At 48.0% G+C, this 17805-nt stretch overlaps 1 protein-coding gene across 5 annotated transcripts in view; it reads left to right on the forward strand.

The window, feature by feature from the left end:
- The window catches only part of LOC140395466 (protein HEATR9-like), a 154098-nt gene that overhangs the window by 16756 nt on the left and 119537 nt on the right, over positions 1 to 17805 (forward strand). For 4 of the 5 annotated variants that reach the window (XM_072483242.1, XM_072483246.1, XM_072483245.1 and 1 more), the window contains exon 2: positions 16090 to 16127. The gene's annotated coding sequence lies outside the window, so the exon portion shown is untranslated. Of the gene's footprint in view, positions 1 to 14633; positions 14655 to 16089; positions 16128 to 17805 lie in introns of those variants that run through there. The other variant, XM_072483244.1, reaches the window with a different exon arrangement.

Consider the following 17805-nt stretch of genomic DNA (forward strand, 5'->3'; position numbering starts at 1 on the left):
TTTTGGGGTGGAGGATAGGTGTGCGAGGTGCTCGAGAAGCCCAGCGAATCATACCCATATGTTTTGGTCATGCCCGGTACTACAGGGGTTTTGGATGGGGGTGACAAAGGTGCTCTCAAAAGTAGTAGGAGTCCGGGTCGAACCAAGCTGGGGGCTGGCTATATTTGGGGTTGCACAAGAGCCGGGAGTGCAGGAGGCGAGAGAGGCCGATGTTTTGGCCTTTGCGTCCCTAGTAGCCCGGCGCAGGATATTGTTAATGTGGAAAGAAGCCAAGCCCCCGGGGGTGGAGACCTGGATAAATGACATGGCGGGGTTTATAAAGCTAGAGCGGATTAAGTTCGTCCTAAGGGGGTCGGCTCAAGGGTTCACCAGGCGGTGGCAACCGTTCGTCGAATATCTTGCGGATAGATAGATGGGGGAAAAAGAAGGCAGCACAGCAGCCCAGGATTTGGGGGGGGGGGGGAAGAGGGGTGGGGGGGGGTTTGCGGGGGGGGTGTAGCTTGTGACAAGGCAGTTGCCAATTAGGGCTAGTTTTCATTTCTGTTATTTAATATTTATTCATTTTTCGTTTTTTGTTTATATAAAATAGGTCATTGTTATCTGTGTTGTTATAATATTGTGTATGGGATGCACAATGTACTGTGTTGGTTGACCAAAAATTTTCAATAAAATATTTATTAAAAAAAAGAGAAGGCTGCTCTGACGTCTGCAGTGGTGATCTCAGATACAAGTTCATCCGCGGCTTCTGGGGTGGAGGGCTCGCTCTCGCTGACCTCTTGCTCAAAGCAGGCATAGAATGCGTTGAGCTCATCAGGGAGGGGTGCGTTGGAGCTGACGATTTTAAATGCCTTCATCTTGTAGCCCGTTATGTCTTGCAGACCTTGCCATAGACGGTAGGGATCCGTGTGGCTAGCCTGGGACTCAAGCTCGGTCCGGTACTGTCTTTTGGCATCTTTGATAGATTTCTTTAGATCATATCTGGCTTTATTGTAAAGGTCAGGGTCGCCTGACTTGAACGCCTCAGACCTAGACTTTAGCAAGCAGTGAATATCCCTGTTCATCCATGGTTTCCGGTTGGGAAACACACGGATTTGCTTCTTTGGCACACAGTCTTCTACACACTTACTAATGAAGTCAATTACTGTAGTGGCATACTCGTTCAGGCTGGTCGCAGTTTTTAAATACTGACTAGTCCACTGACTCTAAGCAGTCCTGTAGGAGATCATCCGATTCCTCAGACCAACAATGCACGACTTTCTTTGACGGATTCTCCCGCTTGTTTTTGCTTATAAGCTGGGAGCAGGAGCACAGCCTTGTGGTCAGATTTGCCAAAGTGTGGTGGGTGATAGATCGGTAGGCATGTTTGATATTTGTGTAGCAGTGGTCCAGGATGTTTGAGCCTCTGGTGGAACAGGTGACGTGTTGGTGGTAACTTGGTAGTATGCTCTTGAGCTTGGCCTGATTCAAGTCCCCAGCTACAATGAACAAGGCCTTGGGATGTTTCGTTTCAAGGCTATTTGTGGTGGTGAATATTTCGTCCAGTGTGAATTTTCACGTTCGCATGGGGTGAGATGTAAACTGCCGTCAGGATAACGGAGCTGAACTCCCGCGGAAGGTAGAAGGGGCGGCATTTTAGCGTCAGATATTCTAGGTCCGGGGAGCAGAAACTCTCCAGTGTTGCTACATCTAGGCACCAGGAGGTGTTGATTAGGGGGCAGACCCCACCTCCCCTTGCCTTGCCTGAGGCCGCCGTACGGTCCATTCGGTGGATTGAGAAGCCTTCTGGTTGTAGGGCACAGTCCGGTGAAGCAGGAGTGAGCTATGTCTCTGTGAAGCAGAGCACACAGCAGTCCCTTAGTTCTCTTTGAAAAGTGAGTCTGGCTTTGAGTTCGTCTAGCTTGTTTTCTAGAGATTGGACATTAGCTGGGAGTAAGCTAGGCAGACGGGCTTTGGGGCCGCGTTGTTTCACTCTGACTTGCAGGCCTGCACGGTTTCCTCGCTTCCTGGAGTGACTGCATCTTTTCGAGTCTGGGAGACGGTGAGAGTATGCAGTGTTAAGGGAATAGTTGTGTCCAATGAGGTGACCCGTAAGTGCTGGGAAACTGGCGTTTTCGCCATTATGCATTATTTTGCTTAGCAAAGGTCTGTGAATTCCACCTCGGCGACGCTCCCAGCGCCAGCGAGACACGGTCCTAATTGTCTGCTGGTGGGAGCACCTCACCTATGGAACGGAGAATTTCGCCCACTGTCTTCCATCTGAATTCTTTGTCCACTGCATCCAATGGAGCTTTTCAGCCAGATATAGCTCAACGGTGACACCTTTTACTATCAGAAAGTGGTGGTTCAAGTCCCAGTTAAATGCTTACATGCAGAATTGATTTTATGGAGCCTTCAAGAGCTGGAAATGTGGAATTAAAGTGGGAGCTGAAATTTAAATTTTACGACAGTGGGTTGAGATGCAGAGATTAAGGCTGGTAGTTTCTGGCCCCACCCACGGCCAGTCCTGCGGAAAGTCAATGGACGTTTGGCTGAAATGAAAACAGAAAATGCCGGATAGACTCAGCATGTCTGGCAGCATCTGTGGAGAGAGAAACAGCGTCAATGTTTCCAGTCCTGTATGACTCTTTGACAGAGGGGCGGCACATGCTTAGCACTACTGCCTCACGGGTCAAGGACCCGGGTTCAATCCCGGCCCCGGGTCACTGTCCATGTGACGTTTGCACATTCTCCCCGTGTCTGTGTGGGTCTCACCCCTACAGCCAAGAGATGTGCTGGGTCGGTGGATTCGCCACACTAAATTACCCCTTAATTGGAATTTTAAAAAAAATGAAAAAAAGACTTCTACAGAGCTTTTTGCTGCTCACTGTATCCTCTGCAAAAAAGCACTAGTACCCCCAGTGGGTGATTTTGAGAATCAAGTCCTCGGATTGTAAGAAAGATAGCAAAAAAGTGAGACTTGTATAATAATTAAAGGCCAAGGAGGGTTGCATCCATAACTGGATAAAAGTTTCTGGGTTTCTGTGGCTATGACTCATCTTTCATTCTCACCCCACAGTATAAATATTTCCCACTTTCTCTGTCTGTTAGCTTTGACAAAGAGTCATCGGACTCGAAACGTTAGCTCTTTTCTCTCCCGACAGATGCTGCCAGACCTGCTGAGATTTTCCAGCATTTCCTCTTTCGTTGCATCCATAACTACCTGAAGCTAACAGCAACTTACCTTAAGAAGATACGTATGGTCCACAGTGAGTGGGAGGAAGAATGCTTGACTTAAAGCTTCTCTCAAAGTCGATCGTTTTCATATCTTGAAGGGGAATCAGATCACTGGATGTAGAATACAACATCAAGAGAGTCAGACAGACAGAAGACTATCATCCTCATTGAACGAGATTCTAAATTCTCTACAACCTAACTGGATTCCTTGATCAGAGGAAATAACGTCTCTCTATTTACCCTATTGCAATCCAATATTGTTTTAAACACTTTGATTAGCTTCACCCTTAATCTTTTATATTCAAGGGAATACAGGCTGAGTAATGCAACCCATGGAAGCCCCAGTATCACTCTGGTGAATCTGCATTGCACCCTTTCTAAGGCCAATGCAGCTTTCCTGAGGTGCGATGGCCAAAGGGTTTGATGATGTATACGCAGGTACCTTGTTGAGTTCAAAGAAGTGTCATATCGGATTTGAAACGTTAACTCATTAATGTTAACATTTCTCTCTCCACATATACTGCTAGATCTGCTGTATTTTAGTTGAGGTTCCCAGTATCTATCGTATTTTGCTTTGATACTACTTTGATGTTGACATGGCTGTGCATACCTTGTCCAGTCATTTTGTTTGATTTGGTTATGTGAAAGGGAAGCTAGGGCATGCTAGCTCCAGAGTTACAATTGTGAGATTTATAAGATTATTATGTTTTAGGACTATATCGCTTGGTTTATACAATGTGTTGAGCTTGGGACTGTGGGCGATATTCTCCCCCCGCACACCTGGTGGGAGAATCGGTGGGATGCCGCGCCAATTGCGCCACGCCGCCCCGCACGCGATTCTCCCACCCCCGGAAACCAGCGGCACGCGATTCACACCGGGCCGCTCGGAGAACCGACGAGCGGCGATTCTCTGGCCCGGATGGGCCGAGTGGCCGCTACGACACGACAGGTTCCCGCCGGCGCCGTCCACCCCTGGTCGCTGCCGGCGGGAACTCTGCGGGCACGCTGGGGTGTAGCCTGTGGGGGAGGGAGGGGGGCTCCTTCACCGGGATGGCCTCCGATGTGGTCTGGCCCGCAATCGGGGCCCCCGGGCCTACCTCCTTCCGCGCGTGGCCCCAGAACACCGGCGTCATGTTGGTGAGAGGCCGGCGTGCGTAAAACGTTCCCCGCGCATGCGTAGGATGGCGCGCCCCAACTGCGCATGCGCAGGATTGGGCTGCCCCGACTGCGCTTGCATGGGTTGGCGCGGCGCCCATTTGGTGCTGCGTAAGGACGCTGGAGCGGCGTGAACCACTCCAGCGCTGTGCTGGCCCCCTGTGGGGGCCAGAATGGGTCGTGCCCGGGCCCTGCTCGCGCCGTCGTGAAACACAATGGCGTTCACGACAGGGTGAACACTTGGCCTCCATATCGGAGAATCGCCCCCTGTATCTTTACATTTAGGGTTATTGGGGGTCACATTAAGTGCTGGAGACTTGTCTGACAGTATGCCTGGGTGGATTAATTGTAAGAGATTAGAATAAGATTTGCTTCCTTTTTTGAGAGGGATGTACAATGACAGCTGTTCCTAAATCTACAAAGGACCTGCATTTCCTGAAGTCTCAGAAAGGTTGCTTCAATAACAAGTTGTAAACAGTTGAGCTGGAACCTACCCCTTTAATTTAAGATGAAAGGGCAGTTATAATCAAAGATAACTGATTAGCATTTTAACTTCGACACAAAGCTAATGGGCGGGATTCTCTAACAATGGGGCTATGTCCCCACACCGGCGTGAAAACTAGCGTCAACGACTCCGGCGTCAACGGCCCCCGAAAGTGATAATTATCCCCTTTCTAGGGGGCTAGGTTGGCGCCGGAGTAGTCCCCGCAGCTCTAGCCGGCGCGAGTTCACGCATTCGCGGAATGGCCGGCGTATTTCCGCACATGCGCGGGGGTTCCCTTCTCCGCGCCGGCCCCCGGGCAATATGGCGGAGCCCTACAGGGGCCCGGTGCGGAGTGAAGTAGGCCCACATGGAATCAGCCCGGCCGCCGATTGGTAGGCCCCGATCGCGGGCCATGCAACCGTGTGGGCCCCCTGGGGTCGGACCCCCGCCCCCCTCCAGGACGGCCCCCGCACACTCACCTTCCAGGTCCCGCCGTGTGGGACCTGAGTAATCCACGCTGGTGGGACTCGGCCAACCTCATAGGCCACTCGGGCCATCGGGGCCCGGAGAATCGCCTTGAGGGCACTGTCAACGGCCCCCGACCGACGTGGCGGCAATCCTGAGGGTGCCTGAAAATCGGCGGCGGATAATAGGGAAGCCGGCATCGGGGCAGAGGGGCGCGATTCTTGCGCCCCCCTCCCCGGGGATTATCTGACCCGGCGCCGGGTCGGAGAATCCCGGCCAATGCATTTCCCTTTGCCGTGGGGAAGAAGCTGAGGAAACCATTTTGAGATCAGGTTACAGGTTTCCCTATAACCCAGGCATATCACAGAGAGACTGGGGTTGCAGCTTTGTCCTGTGGGGTCTGCAACAAACTGATTGCAGAAGAGCAAAGTAAGTAGTCAGCCAGGCCTGCACCATAAGCAGAGAAAATGCTGACTTTAACATTCACCATGTGGAATGCAGATGGGTGCTCATGCTCAGTTTAAAGAGTTAAAGCAAGGCTGCAGGGTTCTTCTAGCTGGAGCTAGAGGGAGCATCTCCAGGAAAACTCTGATGTTGGAGATAGTACTGCGAAAGGGAGCTGCAAATCACTTTGGTTTGGTTCCTGAGAGTTGGATGTCTGCTTCAAAGACTTGAGTAATATCCAATGTGGCTAGTTAACCTTTGGAGTAGAAAACAAGAATTGCTTCTCACTCATCTCCCTCTCATATTGGACACTTTCCCTTTCCTGAGCATGTCACGGAGTTTAGCAGCGCTTGGGAGGAGCAGGTGACTCTGGACCTATGCTTCCCAAAGTTCTGCATTACTGGGCTTTTCCTCATCTCTTGTTTAGCATTGTTGTTGATTAATTGGTGGAGATCAGTTGCTGTGATTAATCACCACCTCAATTATCATTGTACATGCAGTATTAGAAGGTGAACTCGATTAACCCTTTTTTTTCATCTAGGTATTCCTGTATTTGGGTGTTCATGGGAGGGAAATGTGGGTGGTCTGATTAGTAAGTTTGCGGATGACACATAGATTGGTGGAGTTGCTGATAGTGCTGAATATTGTCAGAGGATACAACAAGATATAGATAGATTGGAGACTTGGGCACAGAAATGGCAGATGGAGTTAAATCCGGACAAATGCGAGGTGATGCATTTTGGAGGATCAAATCTAGGTATGAATTATACTGTAAATGGCAGAACCCTTAGGAATATTACCATACAGAGGGATCTGGCGTGCAGGTCCACAGTTCCCTAAAAGTGGCAACACAGGTAGCCAAGATAATTAAGAAGGTATATGGCATGCTTGCATTCGTCTGCTGGGGCATTGAGTAAAAGAGTTGGGAAATCATGTTGTAGCTATATAAAACCTTGGTTAGACCGTATTTGAAGTATTGCGTGCAGTTCTGGTCACCACATTATCAGAAGTATATGGAAGCTTTGGCGAGAATGTAAAGAAGGTTCACCAGGATGTTGCCTGGTCTCGAGGGTGTTGGCTATGAGGAGAGGTTAAATAAACTGGGATTGTTTTAACTGGAAAGACGGAGGCTGAGGGGAGACCTGATAGAGATCTACAAAATTATGAGAGGCATAGATAGGGTGGACAGTCAGAGGCTTTATCCAAGGGTGGAAGTGTCAATTACTTTTCGTCAGTATTCACACAGGAAAAAGACAATGTTGTCGAGGAGAATACTGAGATTCAGGCTACTAGACTAGAAGGGCTTGAGGTTCATAAGGAGGAGGTGTTAGCAATTCTAGAAAATGTGAAAATAGATAAGTCCCCTGGGCCGGATGGGATTTATCCTAGGATTCTCTGGGAAGCTAGGGAGGAGATTGCTGAGCCTTTGGCTATGATCTTTAAGTCATCTTTGTCTACAGGAATAGTGCCAGAAGACTGGAGGATAGCAAATGTTGTCCCCTTGTTCAAGAAGGGGAGCAGAGACAACCCCCGGCAACTATAGACCAGTGAGCCTTACTTCTGTTGTGGGCAAAGTCTTGGAAAGGTTTATAAGAGATAGGATGTATAATCATCTGGAAAGGAATAATTTGATTAGAGATAGACAACACGGTTTTGTGAAGGGTAGGTCGTGTCTCACAAACCTTATTGAGTTCTTTGAGAAGGTGACCAAACAGGTGGATGAGGGTAAAGCAGTTGATGTGGTGTATATAAAGCGTTTGATAAGGTTCCCCACGGTAGACTACTGCAGAAAATAAGGAGGCATGGGATTCAGGGTGATTTAGCAGTTTGGATCAGAAATTGGCTAGCTGGAAGAAGACAAAAGGGTGGTGGTTGATGGGAAATGTTCAGACTGGAGTCCATTTACTAGTGGTGTACCACAAGGATCTGTTTTGGGGCCACTGCTGTTTGTCATTTTTATAAATGCCCTGGAGGATGGTGTAGAAGGATGGGTGAGTAAATGTGCAGATGATACTAAAGTCGGTGGAGTTGTGGACAGTGCGGAAGGATGTTACAAGTTACAGAGGGACATAGATAAGCTGCAGCGCTGGGCTGAGAGGTGGCAAATGGAGTTTAATGCAGAGAAGTGTGAGGTGATTCATTTTGGAAGGAATAACAGGAAGGCAGAGTACTGGGCTAATGGTAAGATTCTTGGTAGTGTGGATGAGCAGAGAGATCTCGGTGTCCATGTACATAGATCCCTGAAAGTTGCCACCCAGGTTGAGAGGGTTGTTAAGAAGGCGTACAGCTTTTATTGGTAGAGGGATTGAGTTTCGGAGCCATGAGGTCATGTTGCAGCTGTACAAAACTCTGATGCGGCCGCATTTGGAGTATTGCGTGCAATTCTGGTTGCCGCATTATAGGAAGGATGTGGAAGCATTGGAAAGGGTGCAGAGTAGATTTACCAGAATGTTGCCTGGTATGGAGGGAAGATCTTATGAGGAAAGGCTGAGGGACTTGAAGCTGTTTTCATCAGAGAGAAGAAGGTTAAGAGGTGACTTAATTGAGGCATACAAGATGATCAGAGGATTAGATAGGGTGGACAGTGAGAACCTTTTTCCTCGGATGGTGATGTCTAGCACGAGGGGACATAGCTTTAAATTGAGGGGAGATAGATATAGGACAGATGTCAGAGATAGGTTGTTCACTCAGAGAGTAGTAAGGGCATGGAATGCCCTGCCTGCAGCAACAGTAGTGGACTCGCCAACACTAAGGGCATTCAAATGGTCATTGGATAGACATATGGACGATAAGGGAATAGTGTGGACGGGCTTTAGAGTGGTTTCACAGGTCGGCGCAACATCGAGGGCCGAAGGGCCTGTATTACGCTGTAATGTTCTATAAGAGGGCACAGGTTCAAGGTGAGGGGGGAAAGTTTAAGGAAGATGCGCGGAGTAAGTTTTTGATGCAGAGAGTGGTGGGTGCCTGGAACGCGCTGCCAGAGGACGTGGTGGAAGCAGGCACATTAGCGACATTTAAGAGGCATCTGGATGGATACATGAATAGGGAGGAAATAGAGGGATACGGACCGAGTAAGGGCAGAAGGTTTTTTTTAGTTAGGGCATCATGATCGGCACAGGCTTGGAGGGCTGAAGGGCCTGTTCTTGTACTGTACTTTTCTTTGTCCTTCTTTGTTCTATGGGATGTGTGCAAACATTCCTGATACTGGCACTCATTCTAAAGTGCAATGCTTTTAACGAAGGCCTCCCTGATTAGTGCCACCAAGGTTGGAATTGGACTATTTTGTCAACTCTGTCACCATCACGATCTTTGGTCACAGAGCTTCACAGGCTCTGCTACTGTGCAAAGCATTTACTTTATCAAAGCAGGACCCCTGAGCCACTGTTCTTTACATCCCAGTCATGTTAATCTGTGTGATAGATTTGTGCTGGTCTGTATGGCACTGTCTTTACTAACTAAACCGACAGTAGGGCTACATTCTGAGCTAACACTTCTCTCTATTATTAACTTTCCATATGTGGACACTGGTTCCTACTAGCAACTAATCCTGAAGCTGGCAAATGTGTAATTAGCAGCCGAGAGGATTATAGAGAAACTTGGTGGTGGAGACTCTCCGGATTGGCAGCACTTCAACAGGCACGGAGTGAAGTAAGATCGCCATAGCAACAACATAACAATTTGGTGTGAGCCTAGAAATCACTTAATCTCTATTTAATATTCTGGACTTCAGAAATTCACAGGAATTCCTTTCCGTTCGACTTGTATCCAGTGGAGATGGTTGGTCTGGGTGGGGCGGTGTGTTGAACAGCCCCACGATCGATGGGACTGTCCGTTCCAGAAGCCTTCGGGTGTTCCTACCTCCACCTGCTGTACCAGACCATGTATCTGGTGCGCATTAGACAGTGTCCCAGGGGCCTCTTCACTAAAGTACCCAACCGGGGTGAGTGTCTCTGGGATGATGTAGGGTGTTGGAGACAGACGTGAAGGGAAACCAGTGTCATCATCGGACTCAAGCTCTAAGGTGTCCTTGGTCTCGGGTTAATGGCTCATGTTCGTGTCGGTGTCCTCGTCGCTGGTCGGCACCTGGGGATCTGGTTGTGTCTGTGGTGGGGGACACCAGAAGGGCTCGCTCCATCACCAGCAGTTCCTGCAAGACATAAGACGAGATGCATGATTAGACTGCGTGCCAGATGTGTATGTGCGGGGAGGGATGTGTGTTTGGGAGGGGGGAATAGGGGTGGTGGTGGAGCAGGGTGTTGGGGTGGTGTGAGGGTTTGGGGGTGAGGTGGGGGGGGGGGGAATGACACATATGCCGGTTCCTCACCCGATGCCTACCTCCACCCCGGCGACTGCCCTTTCCTTGGGCCCGACGACCACGTCCAGGGGAAGGGTGTGTGTTTGGGGGGGGGGGGGGGGGGGGAGTAGGGGTGGTGGTGGAGCAGGGTGCTTACATCCAGGGCACGATGCTCTGCCACGGTGAAGGGCAGTATTTGACAGTCCGATGCATGCAGCCCAACGGGGTGGGTAGCTGGTGGCTCTAGTGGCCAGGGCACCCGGTTATGGTGGCCGGTATGGGTGCCGGCATGTGGTGCAGGGTGGGGGTTCAGCCGCCCTCCGGGTGGGATGGGGGGGGGTTACCTGTGTGTGGAACCGGGCTTGGTGTCGGGCCACAGTTCTACCTACTTACCCTGGCCGTACTGAGGAGGTTGTGCAGTTTCTTTAGGCACTGCTGGCCGGTTCGGATGGTGTTGCTGATGGCACTGACAACCTCTGCCACTTGCGCCTAGGCATGGTGAACGGCAGTGGCTGGCAATCTCCTTCCCGGGTCGGGGTCCAGGATTGCCCGCCTCCACGGCATCCAGCAAGGTCTCAAACTCAGCGTCTGTAAAATGGGGTGCCGCTCTCCTCACTGCCACCTTATTGGGGAGTGAAGTGTGTATATGCGGCTGAGTGTCTATCGCAAATTTGACGAATCCTGCACCATTTCTCATTGGAGTTGATTGTGTTCCACATGATGCCAGTGCTAGCCCCTTAACAGTCGTTGAATCGGTCCTGTTGTCGAAGTCCATGAATCCTGCCCCGGTGTCAACACTTAGTCGCAGGAATGGAGAATCCTCAGTTCGGGAGGCATTTCAGGATGGAAGGGATGTCGGTGCGAACGCCGCTGTGCGAGAATCATGGGTTTGAGCCGAGGGGGATGGATAGTATATACAGGAGGTGGAGGAAAGCGGGGCAGGTCAAGGTGAGGGATCTGTATTTGGAAAAACGGTTTGCCAGTCTGGAGGAGCTAAGGGAAAGGGTAGAGCTGCCGAGGAGGAGTGAGTTCAGGTATCTGCAGGTTAGGGACTTTGCGCGAAAGGTCTGGAGGGGGTTCCCTAGGTTGCCAGGATACACCCTGCTGGAGCGACTGCTGCTTCCGGATGTGTAAGGGAAGGAAAAATTAGGGATATATGCAAGTGGCTGGGGGAGCAGGGAGGCGAGTGGGTGGTGAAGATCAAGAAGAAATGGGAAGGGGAGTTTGGAGGGGAAATCAACTGGGGAGGATAGAGTGAGGCACTGCGTAGGATAAAAGAGACCTCCTCCTGTGCAAGGATGAGCCTGATACAGTTTAAGGTGGCGCATAGGTTTGATATGACTGAGGTGAGAATGCATGGGTGCTTTCAGGGTGTTGCAGATGAGTGTGAGAATTGTGGGCAGGGGCCAGTGAATCATGTGCACATATTTTGGGGTTGCCGTAAATTGGGAAGATTCTAGGCGGGAGTTTCCGGGTTTGCTCCAGGGTAGTGGAGGAGTGAGTGGACCCAGACCCTTAGGTGGCGATATTTGGGAGCTCATTATTGTGGGCGAGGCGTTTTCAGAACCCCAAAATGTATCATGGAGTTCAACCAACCTCTCCCTTTAATGTATTTGTTGCTTTTCCGAGCACACGGCTTTTTCCGTAGGTGTGGGATTCCAATTATGGACATGTGGGTTTTTAAACACAAAACACTGTTTATTCCATGAACTCAACTTAACATCTTAAATAAACATTGGATCTCTTAACACCCCTTACTTCAAAGATAATTCAGAAAATATTGCCACAGTAAATAATTCCTTAAAATGTTCCTTCAAACTTCCAAGAGACTTAACACCTTTAAACAAAATCACATCAGGTTAAAGGTTTCACTATTATAAGTTTAAATCACCCAAATGATCCAGAGATAGTCTTTCATGGCAGATATCCAGCTCACTGCAAAACACAGTGAGGTACCCTCAATAATGACGCTTAGAGATTAAACTGTAAAGAAGGCTTTATTAGACTAATAACTATGCTACAGCTAGAGACGAGAGCTGACTGCTACACAAACCATGAGGCAGCCCTTTATGTATGGCTCCCAGATGGGCGGAGCCAGAGGCGGAGTCCCCAGGGTTCCAAGCCCGGTCTTAAAGGGGACATCACCATACATGATGATAAGGCAGTAACCGTTCGTCACACACAGACACTCCCCAAACTCTTTTCAAACTGCAAAACTAAAACTGCAAAATAGCTGACCTGACCTCAGCTCTACCCACTCTCTGACATCACTGTTTTCTTAAAGGTACATTGCTTAAACATCCATGTCTTAAAGGTACTCTCACATGACATCGTGGAGAGTAGGAAGGCCGATGTCTTGGCCTTCGCCTCTCTGATTGCACGGAGGCAAATTTTACTGGAGTGGCGGTTGGCATCGCCACCGGGGGTTGCGGCTTGGTTGGGTGATCTGTACGACTTCCTGCAGTTGGAGAAGATAAAATATGAGTTGAGGGACTCAGCGGGGTGGTTTGAGAAAAGGAGGGGGATGTTTATGACTGTGTTTGAGGAGCTGTTCATTGCGGGGTGGGGGTTGAAAAAGGAGGAAAAAGTTTGTACAGACTGTATAGTTGATTGCTGGGAAGCATGCTTCCAGGAGTGTTTATGTGTTGTAACCTGTCTGATACATGTTGATAATAAAATACATTTTTTAAAAAGGAAAGGAGAATCCAGCCGCCAAACTGTCTCAAATCCTTGGCGTGTTAATCCACAACACAAGATGTGGAATCAACAGGAACACCCCATCTTATTTGGAAAATATCATGAACCTGTGAAAAGTCAGACAGTGAGGCAGTCATGTTGTATTTGTCTGTTTATAAGATCAGCTATGAGTAGTTTTCTGATCAGTTCCACCAAAGCCATCTTTTATAATCTTTATTATTGTCACAAGTAGGCTTACATTAACACTGCAGTGAAGTTACTGTGAAAATCCCCTATTGCCACACCCCGGCGCCTGTTCGGATTCACAGAGGGAGAATTCAGAATTCGCCGAACAAGCATGTCTTTCTGAACTTGTGGGAGGAAACCGAAGCACCCGGAGGAAACCCACGCAGACACACAGAGAATGTGCAGACTCCGTACAGACAGTGACCCAAGCTGCAAATTGAACCCGGGTCCCCTGGCGCTTGTGAAGCCACAGTGCTAACCACTGTGCTACCGTGCCGCCATAGTATCAGTTCAACCAGTCGGTGAACCTGCAGGACGTAAGTTAGCCAGAATACAGAACCTGTACCAGTTTCCCAGTGTCACCTGAAAACCAACCTCCTAGACATTCATTCAGTGATTTATGAAAAGTGGACTAGTAACAGCTACTTGAAGGTAAATCAGTGTCAAGAGCGGTGGGATATATTCAAAAGGGAGATTAAAGGATTCAGAGTAAATATGTTCTCACAAAGAAAAATCTAGAGCCCACTTGATGTCAAGGAGGAAAAAATAAGTCAGTAAAGAAAGCTTACGTCCGGCTTCGAGAACTCAATAATACAGAAAGCCAAAAGTAATATAGAAAGGAAAGAAGTGAAATCAAAAGGGAAATTAGGAAAGCAAAGAGAGGACATGTAAGAATTGGCAAGTGAAAACAAGGATGACCCACAAACATTCTATCAATACATTAAGAGTAAGAGGATAATTAAGGAAAAGGCTGTTGCTGCATCTTACAATGCACATGTCCAAGCCCGGGGACCTACGGAGATGCCAGTCCGGGTTGGAGCAGAGGGTTTTGTAAGCTCCCGCCATACATATCCTATTGGGTGAAATACCACTCGTTTATTAGGGGAATTCATATTCCATAAAGCCCAGGGGGAGATCTATTGACGATCGCCGACATCCTTCGTGGCCACCATACCAATTGTGTTTGGAAGTGCATGGTTGAAGGTGTGCCTCTGTAAGCTAAGCTTGTAAGTGAATATCTAAGTGTAAAATGTAAGTTCTATCCTGCCTGGTTATCTGCAATAGAAGACCCAGTTGAGGAGGATTCGGATTTGAAGCATTTCTAGCTCCCTCAGCATTTGAGGCGACAACATTATTGTTGAATTGGAATTGTTGGACAGGATTAATATCACAGGCCCACAACACCGACAAGACACAACCACGTTCCATTGACCTCAGCACTTAATCAAATATAATCACTCATTTGAACATTTGTAATGTTCTATGACCAATTCTTATTGAGTCTTTCCTCCACTGAGACATGAAGACCAAAGATTCCTTGTTTGGAGAAGAAGATCCTCAGAGGAGCGCATTCCTGTTGAATGATTGAAATGAAAAATAAATAATTACTGAATTGTGAAAGATAAATAGACGAGGATACCATTCAGGTTATTCACAAAATGCAAAACGAGGATAAGAGAAAAAAAGGAGATGAAATTATCCTGGACAATATCCAGCACGGACGGAGGAGGGTGAGGGAAGGGGACTGGGGATGGTGCACAATCTCCAGGTACAACACTTTCAACTTGTACCTCAAACAGCATCATGACCCAGAGGCCCCATGATATCACAATGGGGCAGCAACTGCAAAATGCTGTGCCAACACTTTAACTCCAGAAATAAATGGGCTCCATAATGGTGAGTAAAAATGAAGGATGTAGACTCGGCTCTGTTTAACTTTCAATTGGGGACTTAATGAATTACTTAGCATGATGCATCTGAGTGTGTTAAAGAGTGAGGGCTGGCACTGGCAGGGTTGTATTTACAGTTCGCTGATCTTGGGGCTATGTTGATCTCGGGGTGGGGGGGGGGGGGGGCGGTGGGGATTTTCTGCTGGTGTTTGCTATGGGTGAAAATGGCCGTGAGGAGATTTTTTCAGGGGCGGGGGGGCGGGGGGGGGGGGGGGGGGAGGTGGAAAGATCTTTTGGCTGTTTGTTGTTGCCGTGGTTGTTTATTGTTTTTCTTCTTTGTTATGTATATATTTGAAAATGCATCCAATAAATTTTCTTTTAAAATGGCTCTGGGGAGAGGAACATGGCCGTGCACGGTTCTGGCACTGCCAACTTGACACTGTCAGGGTGGCACTGCCGGTAGCCCCTCTTGGGAGCTCAATTGAGGGGGTCCCCTTTTTTGTTGGGGGTGTTTCCGCAGTAATTGTGGGGAAGGCGGTGGGGGGGGGGGTGGGTGACACCCAAGGCTGGAATTGAACCCTGGAGCTGTGAGGCAGCAGTGCTAACCACTGTGCCACCGTGCCTAGATATGGAATGACATTAACCAATTTCCAATTCAATGGCAAAAGTCCTAAACCAGAGAACTCTGAAATATAATTGCCATTGTTTTACTAATATTAGAAACGATAAGTCCATATCATCATTTCTTTTTAGTTTTCCTTTTATAACTAATGTTTTACCTCTTACTCCTCTATTGTGAAAATAGAAACAAAACTTGTTTAATAAATCAGCCATTAACTTTTGATCTGTTACAATATTACCTGTGGTTTTCTTTAATGTACTTACATTTCCCTTAGCCACTTCCTCACTTCATTTATTTATGAATATTATTTACAATTACCCTCTATATTACTTGCAAAATTATTGGATTCCTTTCTTAGAGTTGTTAATTTCATTTTGTGCCTTTTGCTGCTTTCTATAGTTCTATTTGTGCTATGATTTACTACTTTTCTTAGCATTTGGTTAAGCCATTTAAAAAATTTTTTTTTTAAGAGTACCCAATTCTTTTTATTTCCAATTAAGGGGCAATTTAGCATGGCCAATTCACCTACCGACACATCTTTGGGTTGTGGTGGTGAGACCCATGCAGACAGGGGGAGAATGTGCAAACTCCACACGCACAGTGGCCTAGAGCCGGGATCGAACCCAGGTCTTCGGCGCCGGGAGGCAGCAGTGCTAACCACTGTGCCGCCCCTAAGTCATTTGTTTTAACTTCTTACTGCATCTTACCTCGTATATTGCCAAGGGCACTTGACTGTACAGTTGGAAATTTAGCACTTCATTGGTTTTGTTATTGTTCCAAATATTTCTTTCAATGCCTCTCACTGTTTCTTTGTTAACAGCCCATTTCTTCAAAGTCAACTTCCTGAAGATTAAAACGGTTAGTGTATGATCTTTACATATGACAGTTAAATGTATAGTTGTTTATGGGATGTGGACGTCACTGGCTAGGGCAGCATTTACTGCCCATCTCCAGTTGCCTTTGAGAAGCAGGTCTTCTTGAACCACTACAGTCCCTGAGGTGTAGGTACACCCAGGTACATTCTTGTTAGTGAAGGAATTCCAGGATTATGACTCGGCAGAAGTGAAGGAAAAGCAATATATTTCCAAGTCAGGATCAAAAAAAATTGTTTGGAGAGTAACTTGCTGATGGTGGTGTTCCCATGCACCTATGGCTCTTGTCCTTCTAAGTGGTAGTGGTCTTGGGTTTATAAGATCAGAGATCATAGATCATAGAATTTACAGTGCAGAAGGAGGCCATTCGGCCCGTCGAGTCTGCACCGGCTCTTGGAAAGAGCACCCTACCCAAGTCAACACCTCCACCCTATCCCCATAACCCAGTAACCCCACCCAACACTAAGGGCAATCCTGGACACTAAGAGCAATTTATCATGGCAATCCACCTAACCTGCACATCTTTGGACTGTGGGAGGAAACCGGAGCACCCGGAGGAAACCCACGCACACACGGGGAGGATGTGCAGACTCCACACAGACAGTGACCCAAGCCGGAATTGAACCTGGGACCCTGGAGCGGTGAAGCAATTGTGCTATCCACAATGCTACCGTGCTGTCTACCCTGGCGGAACCCAAACTAAGCATTAGTGAGTAGATCATTTCTAAGCAAGTGCCGTTGATGACCCCTTCCATCACTTTACAAATGATCAGAGTAGACTGACATGCCAGTAATTGTCTAGTTTTGATTTGCTATGCTTTTTGTGTTCAGTGGGCAGCACGTTACACAGTGGTTAGCACAGCTGCTTCACAGCGCCAGGGTCTCAGGTTCGATTCCCAGCTGGGTCACTGTCTGTGCCGAGTCTTCACGTTCTCCCTGTGTCTGCGTGGGTTTCCTCCGGGTGCTCCGCTTTCCTCCCACTAGTCCCGAAAGACATGCTGTTATGTAATTTGGACATTCTGAATTCTCCCTCTGTGTACCCGATCAGGTGCTGGAATGTGGCGACTTGGGGCTTTTCACAATAACTTCATTGCAATGTAAGCCTACTTCTGGCAATAAAGATTATTATATTATTATTATTACAGGAAATCATTGCCAGGTAGATGCCAGTGTTGTAGCTGTACTGGGACAGCTTAACTAGAGGCCTGGCATGTTCTGGAGTACAAGTCTATAGTAGTTTGCCAGAATATTGTCAGGGGTCTTAGCCTTTGCAGTACCCAGTGCATTCAGCTATTTTGTAATGTCACGTGGAGTGAATCTATTTGGCTGAAGACTGATATCTGCGATGTTGGGGAGGCCTAGATGGATCATCCGTGCGACACTTCCGCCTGAAGTTCGTTGCAAATGCTTCAGTCCTGTTTTTTACATTGATATGCTGGACTCAACCATCCTTAAGGATGGAGATATTTGTGGAGCCCCCCCCTCCAGTGAATTGTTTAATTGTCCACCACCATTCACGGCTGGATGTGGCAGGCCTGTAGAGTTTGGATCTGATTGTGGGATTACTTAGCTTTGTCTGTTACTTGCTGCTAATGCTATTTGGGGAGCAAGTAGCCCTGTGTTGTAGCTTTACCAGGTTGACACCTTAATTTAGGTATGCCTGA

This window comes from Scyliorhinus torazame, chromosome 18 (assembly GCF_047496885.1).
Source record: "Scyliorhinus torazame isolate Kashiwa2021f chromosome 18, sScyTor2.1, whole genome shotgun sequence".
In the NCBI taxonomy this organism is placed as follows: domain Eukaryota; kingdom Metazoa; phylum Chordata; class Chondrichthyes; order Carcharhiniformes; family Scyliorhinidae; genus Scyliorhinus; species Scyliorhinus torazame.